General features: G+C 38.6%; 1 protein-coding gene and 1 long non-coding RNA gene across 6 annotated transcripts in view; one reads left to right on the plus strand and one right to left on the minus strand.

Annotated features, from left to right (window-relative positions):
* Positions 1-11,818, minus strand: part of LOC122541889 — a 29,617-nt gene extending 17,799 nt beyond the window's left edge. The window contains exon 1 of the long non-coding RNA XR_006309703.1: positions 11,443-11,818. This is a non-coding gene — a long non-coding RNA (uncharacterized LOC122541889). The remainder of the gene's footprint in view (positions 1-11,442) is intronic.
* The window catches only part of dlgap2a (discs, large (Drosophila) homolog-associated protein 2a), a 729,001-nt gene that overhangs the window by 403,030 nt on the left and 311,467 nt on the right, over positions 1-14,504 (plus strand). The window lies entirely within an intron of this gene.

A 14,504-nucleotide genomic window follows, 5' to 3' on the forward strand; every position in this document is an offset into this window, starting at 1 on the left:
CTCAAGCACTCAATGTCTGGGCTCAAGTTAAGGAATTTGGATGTAAACTTCCTTCAGTGTGGCATGCTGTAGGACACAGGATTCTGTAAGTGTCTTTATACCATTAGGTCTTGTGCTGTTTTACAATAATACTATCATGAGCATGTCCCTTAAAGATATACTGTGTGAAATAATATAATAGTTCCTAGACTTCTATCCTGTGACAGTTAACCTTCCCCTAATCTCTGTGCATCTCAAAATAAACTAACTGATCAAAGACAAACGATATATATTCAAAACATATCTGATGACAGCCATGAGGCATCCAAGCAAAGAGGTCCAACAGCAATAAAACAAGTGGAGTATGATAACCAGATGTTATTGAGCACATTGAAGATGTGCTTCAGGTGCCTGAGCACATCTGGAGGTATCATTCATTAAGCATCAGCTTGGGTTACTGAGCTGCCCTCTGTCCAACATTATATTGCAACAAAGTCTGAAACTGCAAAAGGAACAGAGCTTTGTCACATGATTGAGGAAGATGAAAAAGAATGTAATGTGGCCAATGCCACATTGTTGGTAGACATTGATGCTCCAGATATGCTCAGTCTCACATGTTCTACACAGGCTTTATCAATCAATACATGACAACAATTTACAGCACCTCTCCCCTCCCGTTTGGTATCTATTCTCCTCTTGCCATTTATCACGTTAAAAAGGCAACTTGTCAGGAAAAAAACAAGAATGGCCTTTATGGAAAAGCGGTCAAGATAAATCATATTACGTGGCTTAAAAAAATAAAGCAGGCAATTAAAATCCAAGAAGGTGTAAGACACTAATGTGCATATCCTTGTATAAATACAATCATTACTCTTCCTCTTCTACATGGAAGGAAAGAAGAGACGTAGAAAAGAGCAATGGCATGTTTTGAATGGATGAATGAACAGTGTATGTTGAGTAACTATCATGAAGAGACATGGCAACTCAAAAGGTTGAAAGTGAGTGTCAGTCTTAGGTGGACAGATGAGGATAGGAGAAGTGAGATGGATGGATGAAGGTGCAAGATAAGATAAGAGGAGCAACATTTTGCAATATGTTTGAGATGGTAGAGTGAGGAATTTGGTATGATACAAGTATCAGGTTGTGGTTGAACATATTCTGTCCTGCTTCCAACTTCAAAATCCATCAAATTTCATGTTTGAAATCTTTCTTTATATATTTGAAATTTAAATTGATTTATCAGAGTCAGTATAGTGTAGTTTATGCCTGTCCATGTAGCACCCTCGGTCCTGGAGGAATGCTGTCTCATTTTTATTGTATTAGTTGTATGTAGTATAAATGCCAGATAAAAGCTACTCTAGTCTATTATGCCCATTGAACCTAATAGGTCAGACAACTTAGAAATAATGTGGTAAAGCAGTGGCTATGATAAATAGTCACTGATGGCTAACTGTACTTATTTCTGAGTTTGCTGTCTACCAACAGACCACTATGCCCACCTCTTACAGCACATCATGAACTTAACAGCAAGACCTGCATTTTTTAGAGTCATAGAGATGTACAGCATGGAAACAGACCCTTTAGTCCAACCCGTCCATGCTGAAAGACCTGCATTTTTAGAGTCATAGAGATGTACAGCATGGAAACAGACCCTTTAGTCCAACCCGTCCATGCTGACTAGATATCCCAACCCAATCTAGTCCCACCTGCCAGCACCTGGCCCATATCCTACCAAACCCTTCCTATTCATATACCCATCCAAATGTCTTTTAAATGTTGCAATTGTGACAGCCTCCACCACTTCCTCTGGCAGCTCATTCCATACACGTACCACCCTCTGTGTGAAAAAGTTGCTCCTTAGGTCACTTTCATATCTTTTCCCTCTCACCCTTTTGACCTGTATTTCTATTTCACTTTTGACAGCCAAAGTAACTGTAACAAAAAGCTGTTGAAATTCAAACGTAACAACAGGCTAGAAGTTGTGATTACATTTTTGCAGGACTTTCACTAATGTCATAAATGCTGGGATGTAAGAACCAAAGAAAATATGCAATAGAAGCAAGAGAAAGCTATTTAGTACCCTGATCGCGCTCCACCAGTCCATGTGATCATACCTAATCTGAGTTACTTGCTCCCAACTTCCTACTGTGCCACTCCCACACTCCACATCCTTTGATTTCCTTGTGGACTAAATGCAGCCTCAAAGCCCCAGCCTCCACTGCTATCTGTTGCAGTAAACTCCAAAAGATTAACATCCTTCTGAGGGAAGAAATTCTTCCTCAACTATGTCTCAAAGTTGTGATCTTTTATTTTGAAACAGCGATCCTTACACTTAAGGGGATATCATGCTTTCACTTAATGTCCAGTAAGAGGAGTGTCTGATGGAATTCCAAAAGGGAATTCAAAAAGCTCTCATTCAGACAGGCAGTAGAATGAGAACTCCAGTGTGAGAATCAGGATGAATATTGGAGAGTCAGTAGCTTTACCGTAGCCTTGTAATAGTGGCTTCTTGCATTGCTTGATCTCAGGCCAAATTTTAGACTCTTGGTTTATTATCACTAGGTGCATAAGACTGCTAAGAAACTAGTTCTCGTTCACTTCTCATATATCCCCAAATATCTAGTAATTTGAGGATCATAACTCAGACAAATAAGTTAATCGGAGAACCATTTTCTAATGCCTGTTCACTTCTAGAATGGTTTTGAAACAAAAGCCATTTGCTTAGAGTTGTGAGAGAAGTGGGGTATGGGCTGGAAGGCTGGGTTACTAGCAACTGCAACTTGCTCCCATCTTATTTTTCTGCAGCGTGAAGCATTGTTAAGTAAAGCTCAAAATTGTCCTAGTAACTCAAGACTGGAAGTTCCTGATCATTTAGTAATATATGATTTGGCGCTAGCTTTTCAGGGCAAAGAAGATGCCTGGTTCAGTTCCTACTCCATTAAGTTTTAGCATAAAACAGCATGTCATACTGATGATGATCAAAACAGGGCCATTATCCCTGCCTTCTGAAAAGCTTACACCTATCTTCCTGATTCAAAGTTCTGATTCTTAAAACAATTTGAACTCTTACTTGAAATAATTTAATGGTACTTATGCCTCTTTCATGTTAGATGCAACACTGGATATAGGTATGGGAAAATCAGGAAATTGTAATTGGACTAAACTGCAGGTATGACTGTAAAGTAAGTTTGCATGAATAGATATTCTGTTTTCACCCAAGACAGTTTGCCTGTGCAATTGTCTGATGTCCATTGAAAATTTCATTGCTGGCTCCTACTGAACTTGTTAAGAGATTATCCCATCAATAGACTATTCCTCAACTGGAGGAGATGATTTACCATCCAATAGTTCATAACCTTTGTATTTTGATTTACTTCCCATAAGTTATATACCATGCCTGAGAAAGAAGCTGAGCTCTAAATCCTTGTAATTTCAAATAAACCTGTTGTCATTTGATTTTTGACCTTTTTCACCCCAGTCCAACTCTGGCATCTCCACACTATTCATCAGAAGTTTACTTGATTATTTATTTTGATGTGTTAAGAAAGTGGCCATAACACACAATAGAATTACTTTCTTAAAAGGTCTTTCCAACTTAGAGATAAATAGAGTAGAGCTTAAAACTTGTGCACAAATATAATGTGATCACAGTTGACAAAGGTAGGGATATCTGGTCGGCATGGACGGGTTGGACCGAAGGGTCTGTTTCCATGCTGTACATCTCTATGACTCTATGACAGAGTTATTGACTCTCACATTAGATAGGAATGAACAGAATTCAATTCAAGACACAGACATAGATTTCCTTGTTGATTATCAATTTTAAATTGCAACTCAGATGTCACAAATTTTCTCTATTGCAATCAGTCAGTTTTTAGTAAGATCTCGGATAATGATTAAGAAATATTTGAGACTACTGCCTGCGTTTTCCCGTTAGATAATCTTCATACAATTGTAACACATTTGTCAAGGGATGAGTAAAATTACAATGCTTTCTCAACCATTAATTCAGATCACCAAATCAGCACCAATGATGAATGGTTATACCTTGTATCACACTGATTAAGAACAAATGAAGCTCATAATGATGTGGTTGAAAAATGAAGAAATTGCTTACTTCCTATCTTCAATGACAAGCTTTAGTATTAACCTTGAGTAACATCCAGTTTTAATTGACAGAACCACATTAAAATATTCACAAAGGAATGTTTTGCTCGATACCTTATGGAGCAGGAGCTGTACACTGGCATGATGATGAAAAAGAGAAAGTGTCAGTGTTAAAGACACTTGTGAATATCTGTCTACCTGTAATTGAAGAACAGTGCTTGAAGCTTTACAATGGGGATAATCTTTTAGTTCGTCACATCAGGATTTCTGAACAACTGGAAAATGACAGTTATTTCTCCTGCAGTTCGAGATGCCCTTTTGGGAGCAGTCTACAAATTATAGGTCACTGGTGCATTCCACTGGCACTTTCACTTTCAATCACGTGTCAGTCAGCCCAACTTTTCCACCTTTGTTGTGAGTAAGTAAACCACATGAGGACCACTAACACTAGAAGAAGAAGCATACTGTATAAGGGTTACAGCTCCATAAGTCTATGCACAGTCACACTTCCAACATTTTTCAAGAAAGCACGAAGAACAGGTGAGTGGAAAGTGGTGGCAAATGTAACTTATTTCCTGTATATAAATAACTAGTCATTTTTTTGAACCAGTTGAGTCAGCAGTTTCCCTCGCCTACTCTCTCATAACTGTTAGCAACTCTATATGCATGCCGGAGGAATCAGAGCTGAAAACTATTCGGCATTTTATCAGAATTTTGATTGCTTATGCTCCACTTGGTCTTGACTTTGCCGGTATGCCTGCTTGTTTACCAGAGGAAATCTTTAACTCTCTTGTTGAGCTGTGTGACAGAAGGTGACAGGTTGAGTTAATAAACTTCCAATTGGGCCAAAGTATTATCACAAATGCCCCTAATCAGCAGATATGTGTCAGAGGGCATTCTGCAGTGACAAAAGATAAGCTTTATAATTATCAGTATTTCTCCCTCTGTCATGTGGAACTTGAAAGCTTCTGTTACCTGTGGTAAATTCTGTCATCGCTAACAGATTATGTTGTCACTGACAGATTCTGTTATATTGTCAGGTTCTGATATCACTGGCAGATTATGTTACCACTGGCAGATTCTGTTGCCAAAGAGATTGAAAATGTATTGGTAACTGTTTATAAAAATTGACCAAAGTGGCTGAGGTTTTTTTATGTCTTTTTCTCAGTTTCAAATGCTTACATTTTCAGGTAGGTTTCCCTGAAGGAACTGATGGTGTTATTAATCTTCTTGCTGATGGTTATATGATACAAGTATCAGGTTGTGGTTGAACATATTCTGTCCTGCTTCCAACTTCAAAATCCATCAAATTTCATGTTTGAAATCTTTCTTTATATATTTGAAATTTAAATTGATTTATCAGAGTCAGTATAGTGTAGTTTATGCCTGTCCATGTAGCACCCTCGGTCCTGGAGGAATGCTGTCTCATTTTTATTGTATTAGTTGTATGTAGTATAAATGCCAGATAAAAGCTACTCTAGTCTACTATGCCCATTGAACCTAATAGGTCAGACAACTTAGAAATAATGTGGTAAAGCAGTGGCTATGATAAATAGTCACTGATGGCTAACTGTACTTATTTCTGAGTTTGCTGTCTATCAACAGACCACTATGCCCACCTCTTACAGCACATCATGAACTTAACAGCAAGACCTGCATTTTTTAGAGTCATAGAGATGTACAGCATGGAAACAGACCCTTTAGTCCAACCCGTCCATGCTGACCAGATATCCCAACCCAATCTAGTCCCACCTGCCAGCACCTGGCCCATATCCTACCAAACCCTTCCTATTCATATACCCATCCAAATGTCTTTTAAATGTTGCAATTGTGACAGCCTCCACCACTTCCTCTGGCAGCTCATTCCATACACGTACCACCCTCTGTGTGAAAAAGTTGCTCCTTAGGTCACTTTCATATCTTTTCCCTCTCACCCTTTTGACCTGTATTTCTATTTCACTTTTGACAGCCAAAGTAACTGTAACAAAAAGCTGTTGAAATTCAAACGTAACAACAGGCTAGAAGTTGTGATTACATTTTTGCAGGACTTTCACTAATGTCATAAATGCTGGGATGTAAGAACCAAAGAAAATATGCAATAGAAGCAAGAGAAAGCTATTTAGTACCCTGATCGCGCTCCACCAGTCCATGTGATCATACCTAATCTGAGTTACTTGCTCCCAACTTCCTACTGTGCCACTCCCACACTCCACATCCTTTGATTTCCTTGTGGACTAAATGCAGCCTCAAAGCCCCAGCCTCCACTGCTATCTGTTGCAGTAAACTCCAAAAGATTAACATCCTTCTGAGGGAAGAAATTCTTCCTCAACTATGTCTCAAAGTTGTGATCTTTTATTTTGAAACAGCGATCCTTACACTTAAGGGGATATCATGCTTTCACTTAATGTCCAGTAAGAGGAGTGTCTGATGGAATTCCAAAAGGGAATTCAAAAAGCTCTCATTCAGACAGGCAGTAGAATGAGAACTCCAGTGTGAGAATCAGGATGAATATTGGAGAGTCAGTAGCTTTACCGTAGCCTTGTAATAGTGGCTTCTTGCATTGCTTGATCTCAGGCCAAATTTTAGACTCTTGGTTTATTATCACTAGGTGCATAAGACTGCTAAGAAACTAGTTCTCGTTCACTTCTCATATATCCCCAAATATCTAGTAATTTGAGGATCATAACTCAGACAAATAAGTTAATCGGAGAACCATTTTCTAATGCCTGTTCACTTCTAGAATGGTTTTGAAACAAAAGCCATTTGCTTAGAGTTGTGAGAGAAGTGGGGTATGGGCTGGAAGGCTGGGTTACTAGCAACTGCAACTTGCTCCCATCTTATTTTTCTGCAGCGTGAAGCATTGTTAAGTAAAGCTCAAAATTGTCCTAGTAACTCAAGACTGGAAGTTCCTGATCATTTAGTAATATATGATTTGGCGCTAGCTTTTCAGGGCAAAGAAGATGCCTGGTTCAGTTCCTACTCCATTAAGTTTTAGCATAAAACAGCATGTCATACTGATGATGATCAAAACAGGGCCATTATCCCTGCCTTCTGAAAAGCTTACACCTATCTTCCTGATTCAAGGTTCTGATTCTTAAAACAATTTGAACTCTTACTTGAAATAATTTAATGGTACTTATGCCTCTTTCATGTTAGATGCAACACTGGATATAGGTATGGGAAAATCAGGAAATTGTAATTGGACTAAACTGCAGGTATGACTGTAAAGTAAGTTTGCATGAATAGATATTCTGTTTTCACCCAAGACAGTTTGCCTGTGCAATTGTCTGATGTCCATTGAAAATTTCATTGCTGGCTCCTACTGAACTTGTTAAGAGATTATCCCATCAATAGACTATTCCTCAACTGGAGGAGATGATTTACCATCCAATAGTTCATAACCTTTGTATTTTGATTTACTTCCCAAAGTTATATACCATGCCTGAGAAAGAAGCTGAGCTCTAAATCCTTGTAATTTCAAATAAACCTGTTGTCATTTGATTTTTGACCTTTTTCACCCCAGTCCAACTCTGGCATCTCCACACTATTCATCAGAAGTTTACTTGATTATTTATTTTGATGTGTTAAGAAAGTGGCCATAACACACAATAGAATTACTTTCTTAAAAGGTCTTTCCAACTTAGAGATAAATAGAGTAGAGCTTAAAACTTGTGCACAAATATAATGTGATCACAGTTGACAAAGGTAGGGATATCTGGTCGGCATGGACGGGTTGGACCGAAGGGTCTGTTTCCATGCTGTACATCTCTATGACTCTATGACAGAGTTATTGACTCTCACATTAGATAGGAATGAACAGAATTCAATTCAAGACACAGACATAGATTTCCTTGTTGATTATCAATTTTAAATTGCAACTCAGATGTCACAAATTTTCTCTATTGCAATCAGACAGTTTTTAGTAAGATCTCGGATAATGATTAAGAAATATTTGAGACTACTGCCTGCGTTTTCCCGTTAGATAATCTTCATACAATTGTAACACATTTGTCAAGGGATGAGTAAAATTACAATGCTTTCTCAACCATTAATTCAGATCACCAAATCAGCACCAATGATGAATGGTTATACCTTGTATCACACTGATTAAGAACAAATGAAGCTCATAATGATGTGGTTGAAAAATGAAGAAATTGCTTACTTCCTATCTTCAATGACAAGCTTTAGTATTAACCTTGAGTAACATCCAGTTTTAATTGACAGAACCACATTAAAATATTCACAAAGGAATGTTTTGCTCGATACCTTATGGAGCAGGAGCTGTACACTGGCATGATGATGAAAAAGAGAAAGTGTCAGTGTTAAAGACACTTGTGAATATCTGTCTACCTGTAATTGAAGAACAGTGCTTGAAGCTTTACAATGGGGATAATCTTTTAGTTCGTCACATCAGGATTTCTGAACAACTGGAAAATGACAGTTATTTCTCCTGCAGTTCGAGATGCCCTTTTGGGAGCAGTCTACAAATTATAGGTCACTGGTGCATTCCACTGGCACTTTCACTTTCAATCACGTGTCAGTCAGCCCAACTTTTCCACCTTTGTTGTGAGTAAGTAAACCACATGAGGACCACTAACACTAGAAGAAGAAGCATACTGTATAAGGGTTACAGCTCCATAAGTCTATGCACAGTCACACTTCCAACATTTTTCAAGAAAGCACGAAGAACAGGTGAGTGGAAAGTGGTGGCAAATGTAACTTATTTCCTGTATATAAATAACTAGTCATTTTTTTGAACCAGTTGAGTCAGCAGTTTCCCTCGCCTACTCTCTCATAACTGTTAGCAACTCTATATGCATGCCGGAGGAATCAGAGCTGAAAACTATTCGGCATTTTATCAGAATTTTGATTGCTTATGCTCCACTTGGTCTTGACTTTGCCGGTATGCCTGCTTGTTTACCAGAGGAAATCTTTAACTCTCTTGTTGAGCTGTGTGACAGAAGGTGACAGGTTGAGTTAATAAACTTCCAATTGGGCCAAAGTATTATCACAAATGCCCCTAATCAGCAGATATGTGTCAGAGGGCATTCTGCAGTGACAAAAGATAAGCTTTATAATTATCAGTATTTCTCCCTCTGTCATGTGGAACTTGAAAGCTTCTGTTACCTGTGGTAAATTCTGTCATCGCTAACAGATTATGTTGTCACTGACAGATTCTGTTATATTGTCAGGTTCTGATATCACTGGCAGATTATGTTACCACTGGCAGATTCTGTTGCCAAAGAGATTGAAAATGTATTGGTAACTGTTTATAAAAATTGACCAAAGTGGCTGAGGTTTTTTTATGTCTTTTTCTCAGTTTCAAATGCTTACATTTTCAGGTAGGTTTCCCTTAAGGAACTGATGGTGTTATTAATCTTCTTGCTGATGGTTATGTTTGTCCCTTTCTGTGCAGGCATTTTGTTGCGTGATTTGACGCATTTCATCATTATCTGATACATCCGCTTCACACTTTTGTCTTTGGTTGTGGGTTTCTGGTAGACTTAAAATTCTGGCAGTTCAGTATAAACACAGAAGCAAACAGTCAAATGGCCTCTTCCTGTGCTAGAAAAATCTGATTCACTGGTGTCTAAAAAATTTCTAATCACGAATGATCATGAAGTCGTGAGATCAAGCAGAGTATAATTAGCGAAAATGTAAAGTTGTCTATTTGGCAGGACTAATAAAAAAGAAGTTCATTATCAAAATTATGAGAGGATGCAGAGGGATCTATGTATCCCTGGTGCATTAATTGCAAAGCGTCAGGACATAAGTACATTGAGTAATAAAGAAAGTCAAGAGAATGTTACCATTTATTGCAATGAGAATTGAATGCTAAAATAGAGAGATTATGCTTCCATTATACAAGGTATTGTTGAGATCGCATCTGGAGTACTGCATGCAGTATTTGTCTCCTTTTTTTAATTAAGGAAAGATGTACATGCTTTGGAAGCAGTTCAGAGAAGGTTTACAAGACTAATTTTTTGATTGGGGTGGGGGGGGTGGAGCAATGTATGCTTCTATCTGCTGGAGTTGAGAAGTGTAAGTGACAACTTGATTGAAACATATGAAACACTGAAGGGTCTAGCTTGACATGTTGGCTTTGTGAAAGATGTTTGTTCCTGTGCTAGAACCCCCAATTGAAAGTCACCATTTAAAAATAATGGGTCACCCATTTCAGATATGGATAACAAAAACCTTCTCACATAGTTGAGTCTTTGGAATACCTTTCTTCATAAAGTAGTGAAGCAGAGTCTTTGAATATTCTGTAATGGACCAGGCCAAACCACTCAAAACATTCTTAAGCTGGCAGCCCCAGATCATAACTTCGCAATTTGTTTCGGTAAGTGATCAGTGAAAATTACCCAGAGTAAGATAGCTAGGTTGACTACTAGATTTTAAAACAGACAAAAAATGTATTCACAAAATTACACAATGAAACACAAAGAATAGAATAAAGAACCCTTACAGAACTCAACCTATTCAGCTAGTTTTAATTATGCTGTTCCGAATACACACAACAGTCCCAATAAGCAAACTCCCTTTAAAAACCAAGATAAATGGAACACAAACTTACAGGTTGAAGTTGAAGGGCAGAAAAGAGAGAGAGTTTCCACACAGCTCCCTGTTGAATTTTTCAGTTCAGGACTGAACTAAAACCTGCTCAGCTCAATTAGCCAGAGAGCTGACCACTCCCCTCTCTATATACAGGTCACATCTAAAGCATGACCACTTTGGCCTGAAGTCGCACCTGTTTACGTATAAACAAAAGGCTTCTCAAAATCCTTTTCATCTCTGTACCAAACCAGACTGATCAGAGTCCGGCCCGGTTTATTGCCCCTCTGAAAAAAAATCAAGGAATGAGTCTCCTTGAGCCAAGAAACAGCTTTTAGGAAAAAAGGGACTAGCTTTGTGACAGTACTTAAGGTAGAGGTAGATAAATCCATAAGAAGAAGCAGCACACTGTATAAGGGTTACAGCTCCATAAATATGCACAGTCACAGTTAGCAGGGATAAACAGGTCTGTGGAATAGTCAGATTAGTCTTGATCTCACTAAATGATAGAGCAGAATTAAAGTGCTGACGGACATATTCCTGTTCCTAATTTGTACCTATGTCCATATGAAATTCCTAAATATTTGATGTATCTTGGCCAATAAATTGTGACATTTCTTTAATTTCAGCCAGGTGATTTAAACTTGGCATGTGGTTGATTTATTTTGCAAAGTATATCTCAAAAGCGGCATGAAGAGAACACGTAAAATAATGCACTCATGACCTATTGTTTTCAGAAAAATTGTTAGTTTTTAATTTAAAAATTTGTCAGAATTTTTAAATAGTGGAGTTTTTACTTACAATGATCATCGATTCTTCTCCATCTCCTGTCTCTAGACTGACATCTCCTCTAATGCTGGAATTGCGATTTTTGAGATGATGACTTCAATCCACTTGTGCCTGAAGCCAATATACTTGAAAAATTATTTCTGCACATTCAGCCACGGTCTTTTGATTTTCTGAGACTAATCAGTGTTGCAATTAGACCTGTACCTTAGGACATTCACATGGCTGAGAAACCTGATTAATGGACCTATATATTACATCATTTGAAAGCTTCACCTACTAGCAGATCTACAGGCTCAACTTCTTTATTGATAGTGTCATGGGGTGTGAGTATCACTGGCTAGGCCAGCATTTATTATTGTCTTTAATTGTCCTTGTGAAGGTGGTGGTGAGCTGCCTTTTTGAATAGCTGCAGGACATCGCGGGTATTGGGTGGAGAGGGGGATGATGGTTCGGTATATCCAGCAGTTAGGAAAGGATTCTTAGACTAGGACCCAACAACAGTAAAATAATGCTAATGTAATTCCAAATCATGGTGGTACATGGCTAGGATAAGGTGGGTTTCCTGCATACATGCCGTCTTTACCTTATTTAAACATTGGTGAATTGTTGCAGTGTATTTTTTAGATGGTACACAGATGTTACTATTGTATCACAGTGGAGGGACCGGAGGCTTACATTGAGTAGATGGTGCTGATCAAGCAAGTTTCTTGTCCTAAATTGGTTTCAAGCTTCCTGAGTGTTGTTGGAGATGCATCCGTCCAGGCAAGAGGAGACAATCACTTCACATTATTGACTTGATCTTTGCGCTTGGTGCATAGACACTGGGGAGGTGAATTATTCACCATAGAATTCCTAACCTCTGACCTATTCTGTAGCCACAGCATTTATATGGAATTTCACCCCACCTTTCCGAAGAACATTTCAGTGAGCATGAACAGTCCCAGGTTTGAATATGAAATTCAAGAAATTATTTACCACATAAACAAGTTTTGAGAAGATTTGTAGCTCAGGTTGAGATTCAGAATGTAAGTTTGCTTACTGAGCTGGAAGGTTTGTTTTCAGACGTTTTGTCACCTTAGTAGGTAACATCATCAGTGAGCCTCCGGTTAAACACTGTTGTTATGTCCTGCTTTCTATTGATGTGTTTAGGTTTCCTGGGTTGGTGATGTCATTTCCAGTTCTTTTTCTCAAAGGGTGGTAGAGGGGTCCAAATCGATGTGTTTGTTGATAGAGTTCTGATTGAAATGCTGTGTTTCTAGGAATTCTTGTGTGTGTCTCTGTTTGGCTTGTCCTGGGATGGATGTGTTGTCCCAATCAAAGTGGTGTCCTTCCTCACCTGTATGTAAGGATACTAATGAGAGAGGGTCATGTCTTTTTGTGGCTAGTTGGTGTTCATGTATCTTGGTGGCTAGTTTTCTGCCTGTTTGTCCAATGTAGTGTGTGTTATAGTCCTTGCAAGGTATTTTGTAAATTATGTTTGTTTTGCTTGTGGTTGTACAAGGTCTTTAAAGTTCATTAGTTGCTGTTTTAGTGTGGGGGTGGGTTTGTGGGTTACCATGATGCCAAGAGGTCTGAGTGGTCTGGCAGTCATTTCCGAGATGTCTTTGATGTAAGGGAGAGTGGGTAGGGTGTCTGGGTGCATCTTGTCTGTTTGTTTGGGTATGTTGCTGAGAAATCGGTGGACTGCATTCATTGGGTACCCATTCTTTTTGAATACATCGTATAAGTGATTTTCCTCTGCTCTTTGTAGTTCCTCTGTGCTGCCGTATGTGGTGGCTCGTTGAAATAATGTTCTAATGCAGCTCAGTTTGTGGGTATTGGGATGGTTGCTTCTGTAGTTTAGCATTTGGTCCATATGTGTTGTTTCCTGGTTTGAACTACATTGGACAACAGGCAGAAAACTAGCCAACAGGATACAGGACTAGCCACAAAAAGACATGACCCACTATCACTAGTTACCTTACATACAAATGAGGAAGGACACCACTTTGACTAGGACAACACATCATCCTAGGACAAGCCAAACAGAGACACGCATGAGAATTCCTAGAAGAATGGCATTCCAACTAGAACTCTATCAACAAACACATCGATTTGGATCCCCATCTACCACCCTTTGAGAAAAAGAACTGGAAATGACATCACCAACCCAAGGAATCCTAAACACATAAATACAGAGCAGGACATAACACCAATGTTTCACTAGAGGCCCACTGATGATGTTATCGGAGTATGGTGACAAAACGTCTGAAAATGAACTTTACAGCTCAGCGAGCAAACTTACACCCAGAACTTTCCAGATTGTTAACCTAACTAAATGGTAAGTTCATCTGTGATGAGTTCACCATTATGTTGAAAGTGAACACACCATTTTAACAGTGTAACAGAAAGGTCAACTAATAAAGGTTAATAATACATCAGAGAGCAAACTGATCCCTATTAGCTTAAATAAAATAGTATAAATTAATTGCATTTAAAATAAAATGGCATTGATGGAAAATATATACAGATCCTAAAACAGAATATAATATATATATTTATAGCTTCTTTCTATAAGTTCTAGTTATCTTTTTGAATCCCAGATGTTTTAAACTTTAAACATGGAAAGATGAGAGTGCTTCTTGTTTATTTAAAATCATGCCAACCAGATATCCAAACCTAATCTAGTCCCATTTGCCAGCACGTGGCCCATATCGCTCTAAACCCTTCCTATTCATATACGCATTTAGATGCCTTTTAAATGCTGCAATTGTACCAGCCTCCACAACTTCCTCTGGCAACTCATTCCACATATGTACCACCCTCTGCATGAAAAAGTTGCCACTTAGGTCCCTTTTATATTTTTCCCCTCTCACCCTAAACCGATGCTCTCTAGTTCTGGACTCCACCGCCCCAGGGAAAAGACTTTATCTGTTTACCCTATCCATGCCCCTCATGATCTCATAAACCTGTATACGGTCACCCTTCAGCCTTCAATACTCCAGGGAAAACAGCCCCAATGTGTTCAGCCTCTCCCTACAGCTCAAATTCTCCAACCCTGGCAAAATCCTTGTAAATCTTTCCTGAACCATTTC

This window comes from Chiloscyllium plagiosum, chromosome 3 (genome assembly GCF_004010195.1).
Source record: "Chiloscyllium plagiosum isolate BGI_BamShark_2017 chromosome 3, ASM401019v2, whole genome shotgun sequence".
Taxonomy (NCBI): Eukaryota; Metazoa; Chordata; class Chondrichthyes; order Orectolobiformes; family Hemiscylliidae; genus Chiloscyllium; species Chiloscyllium plagiosum.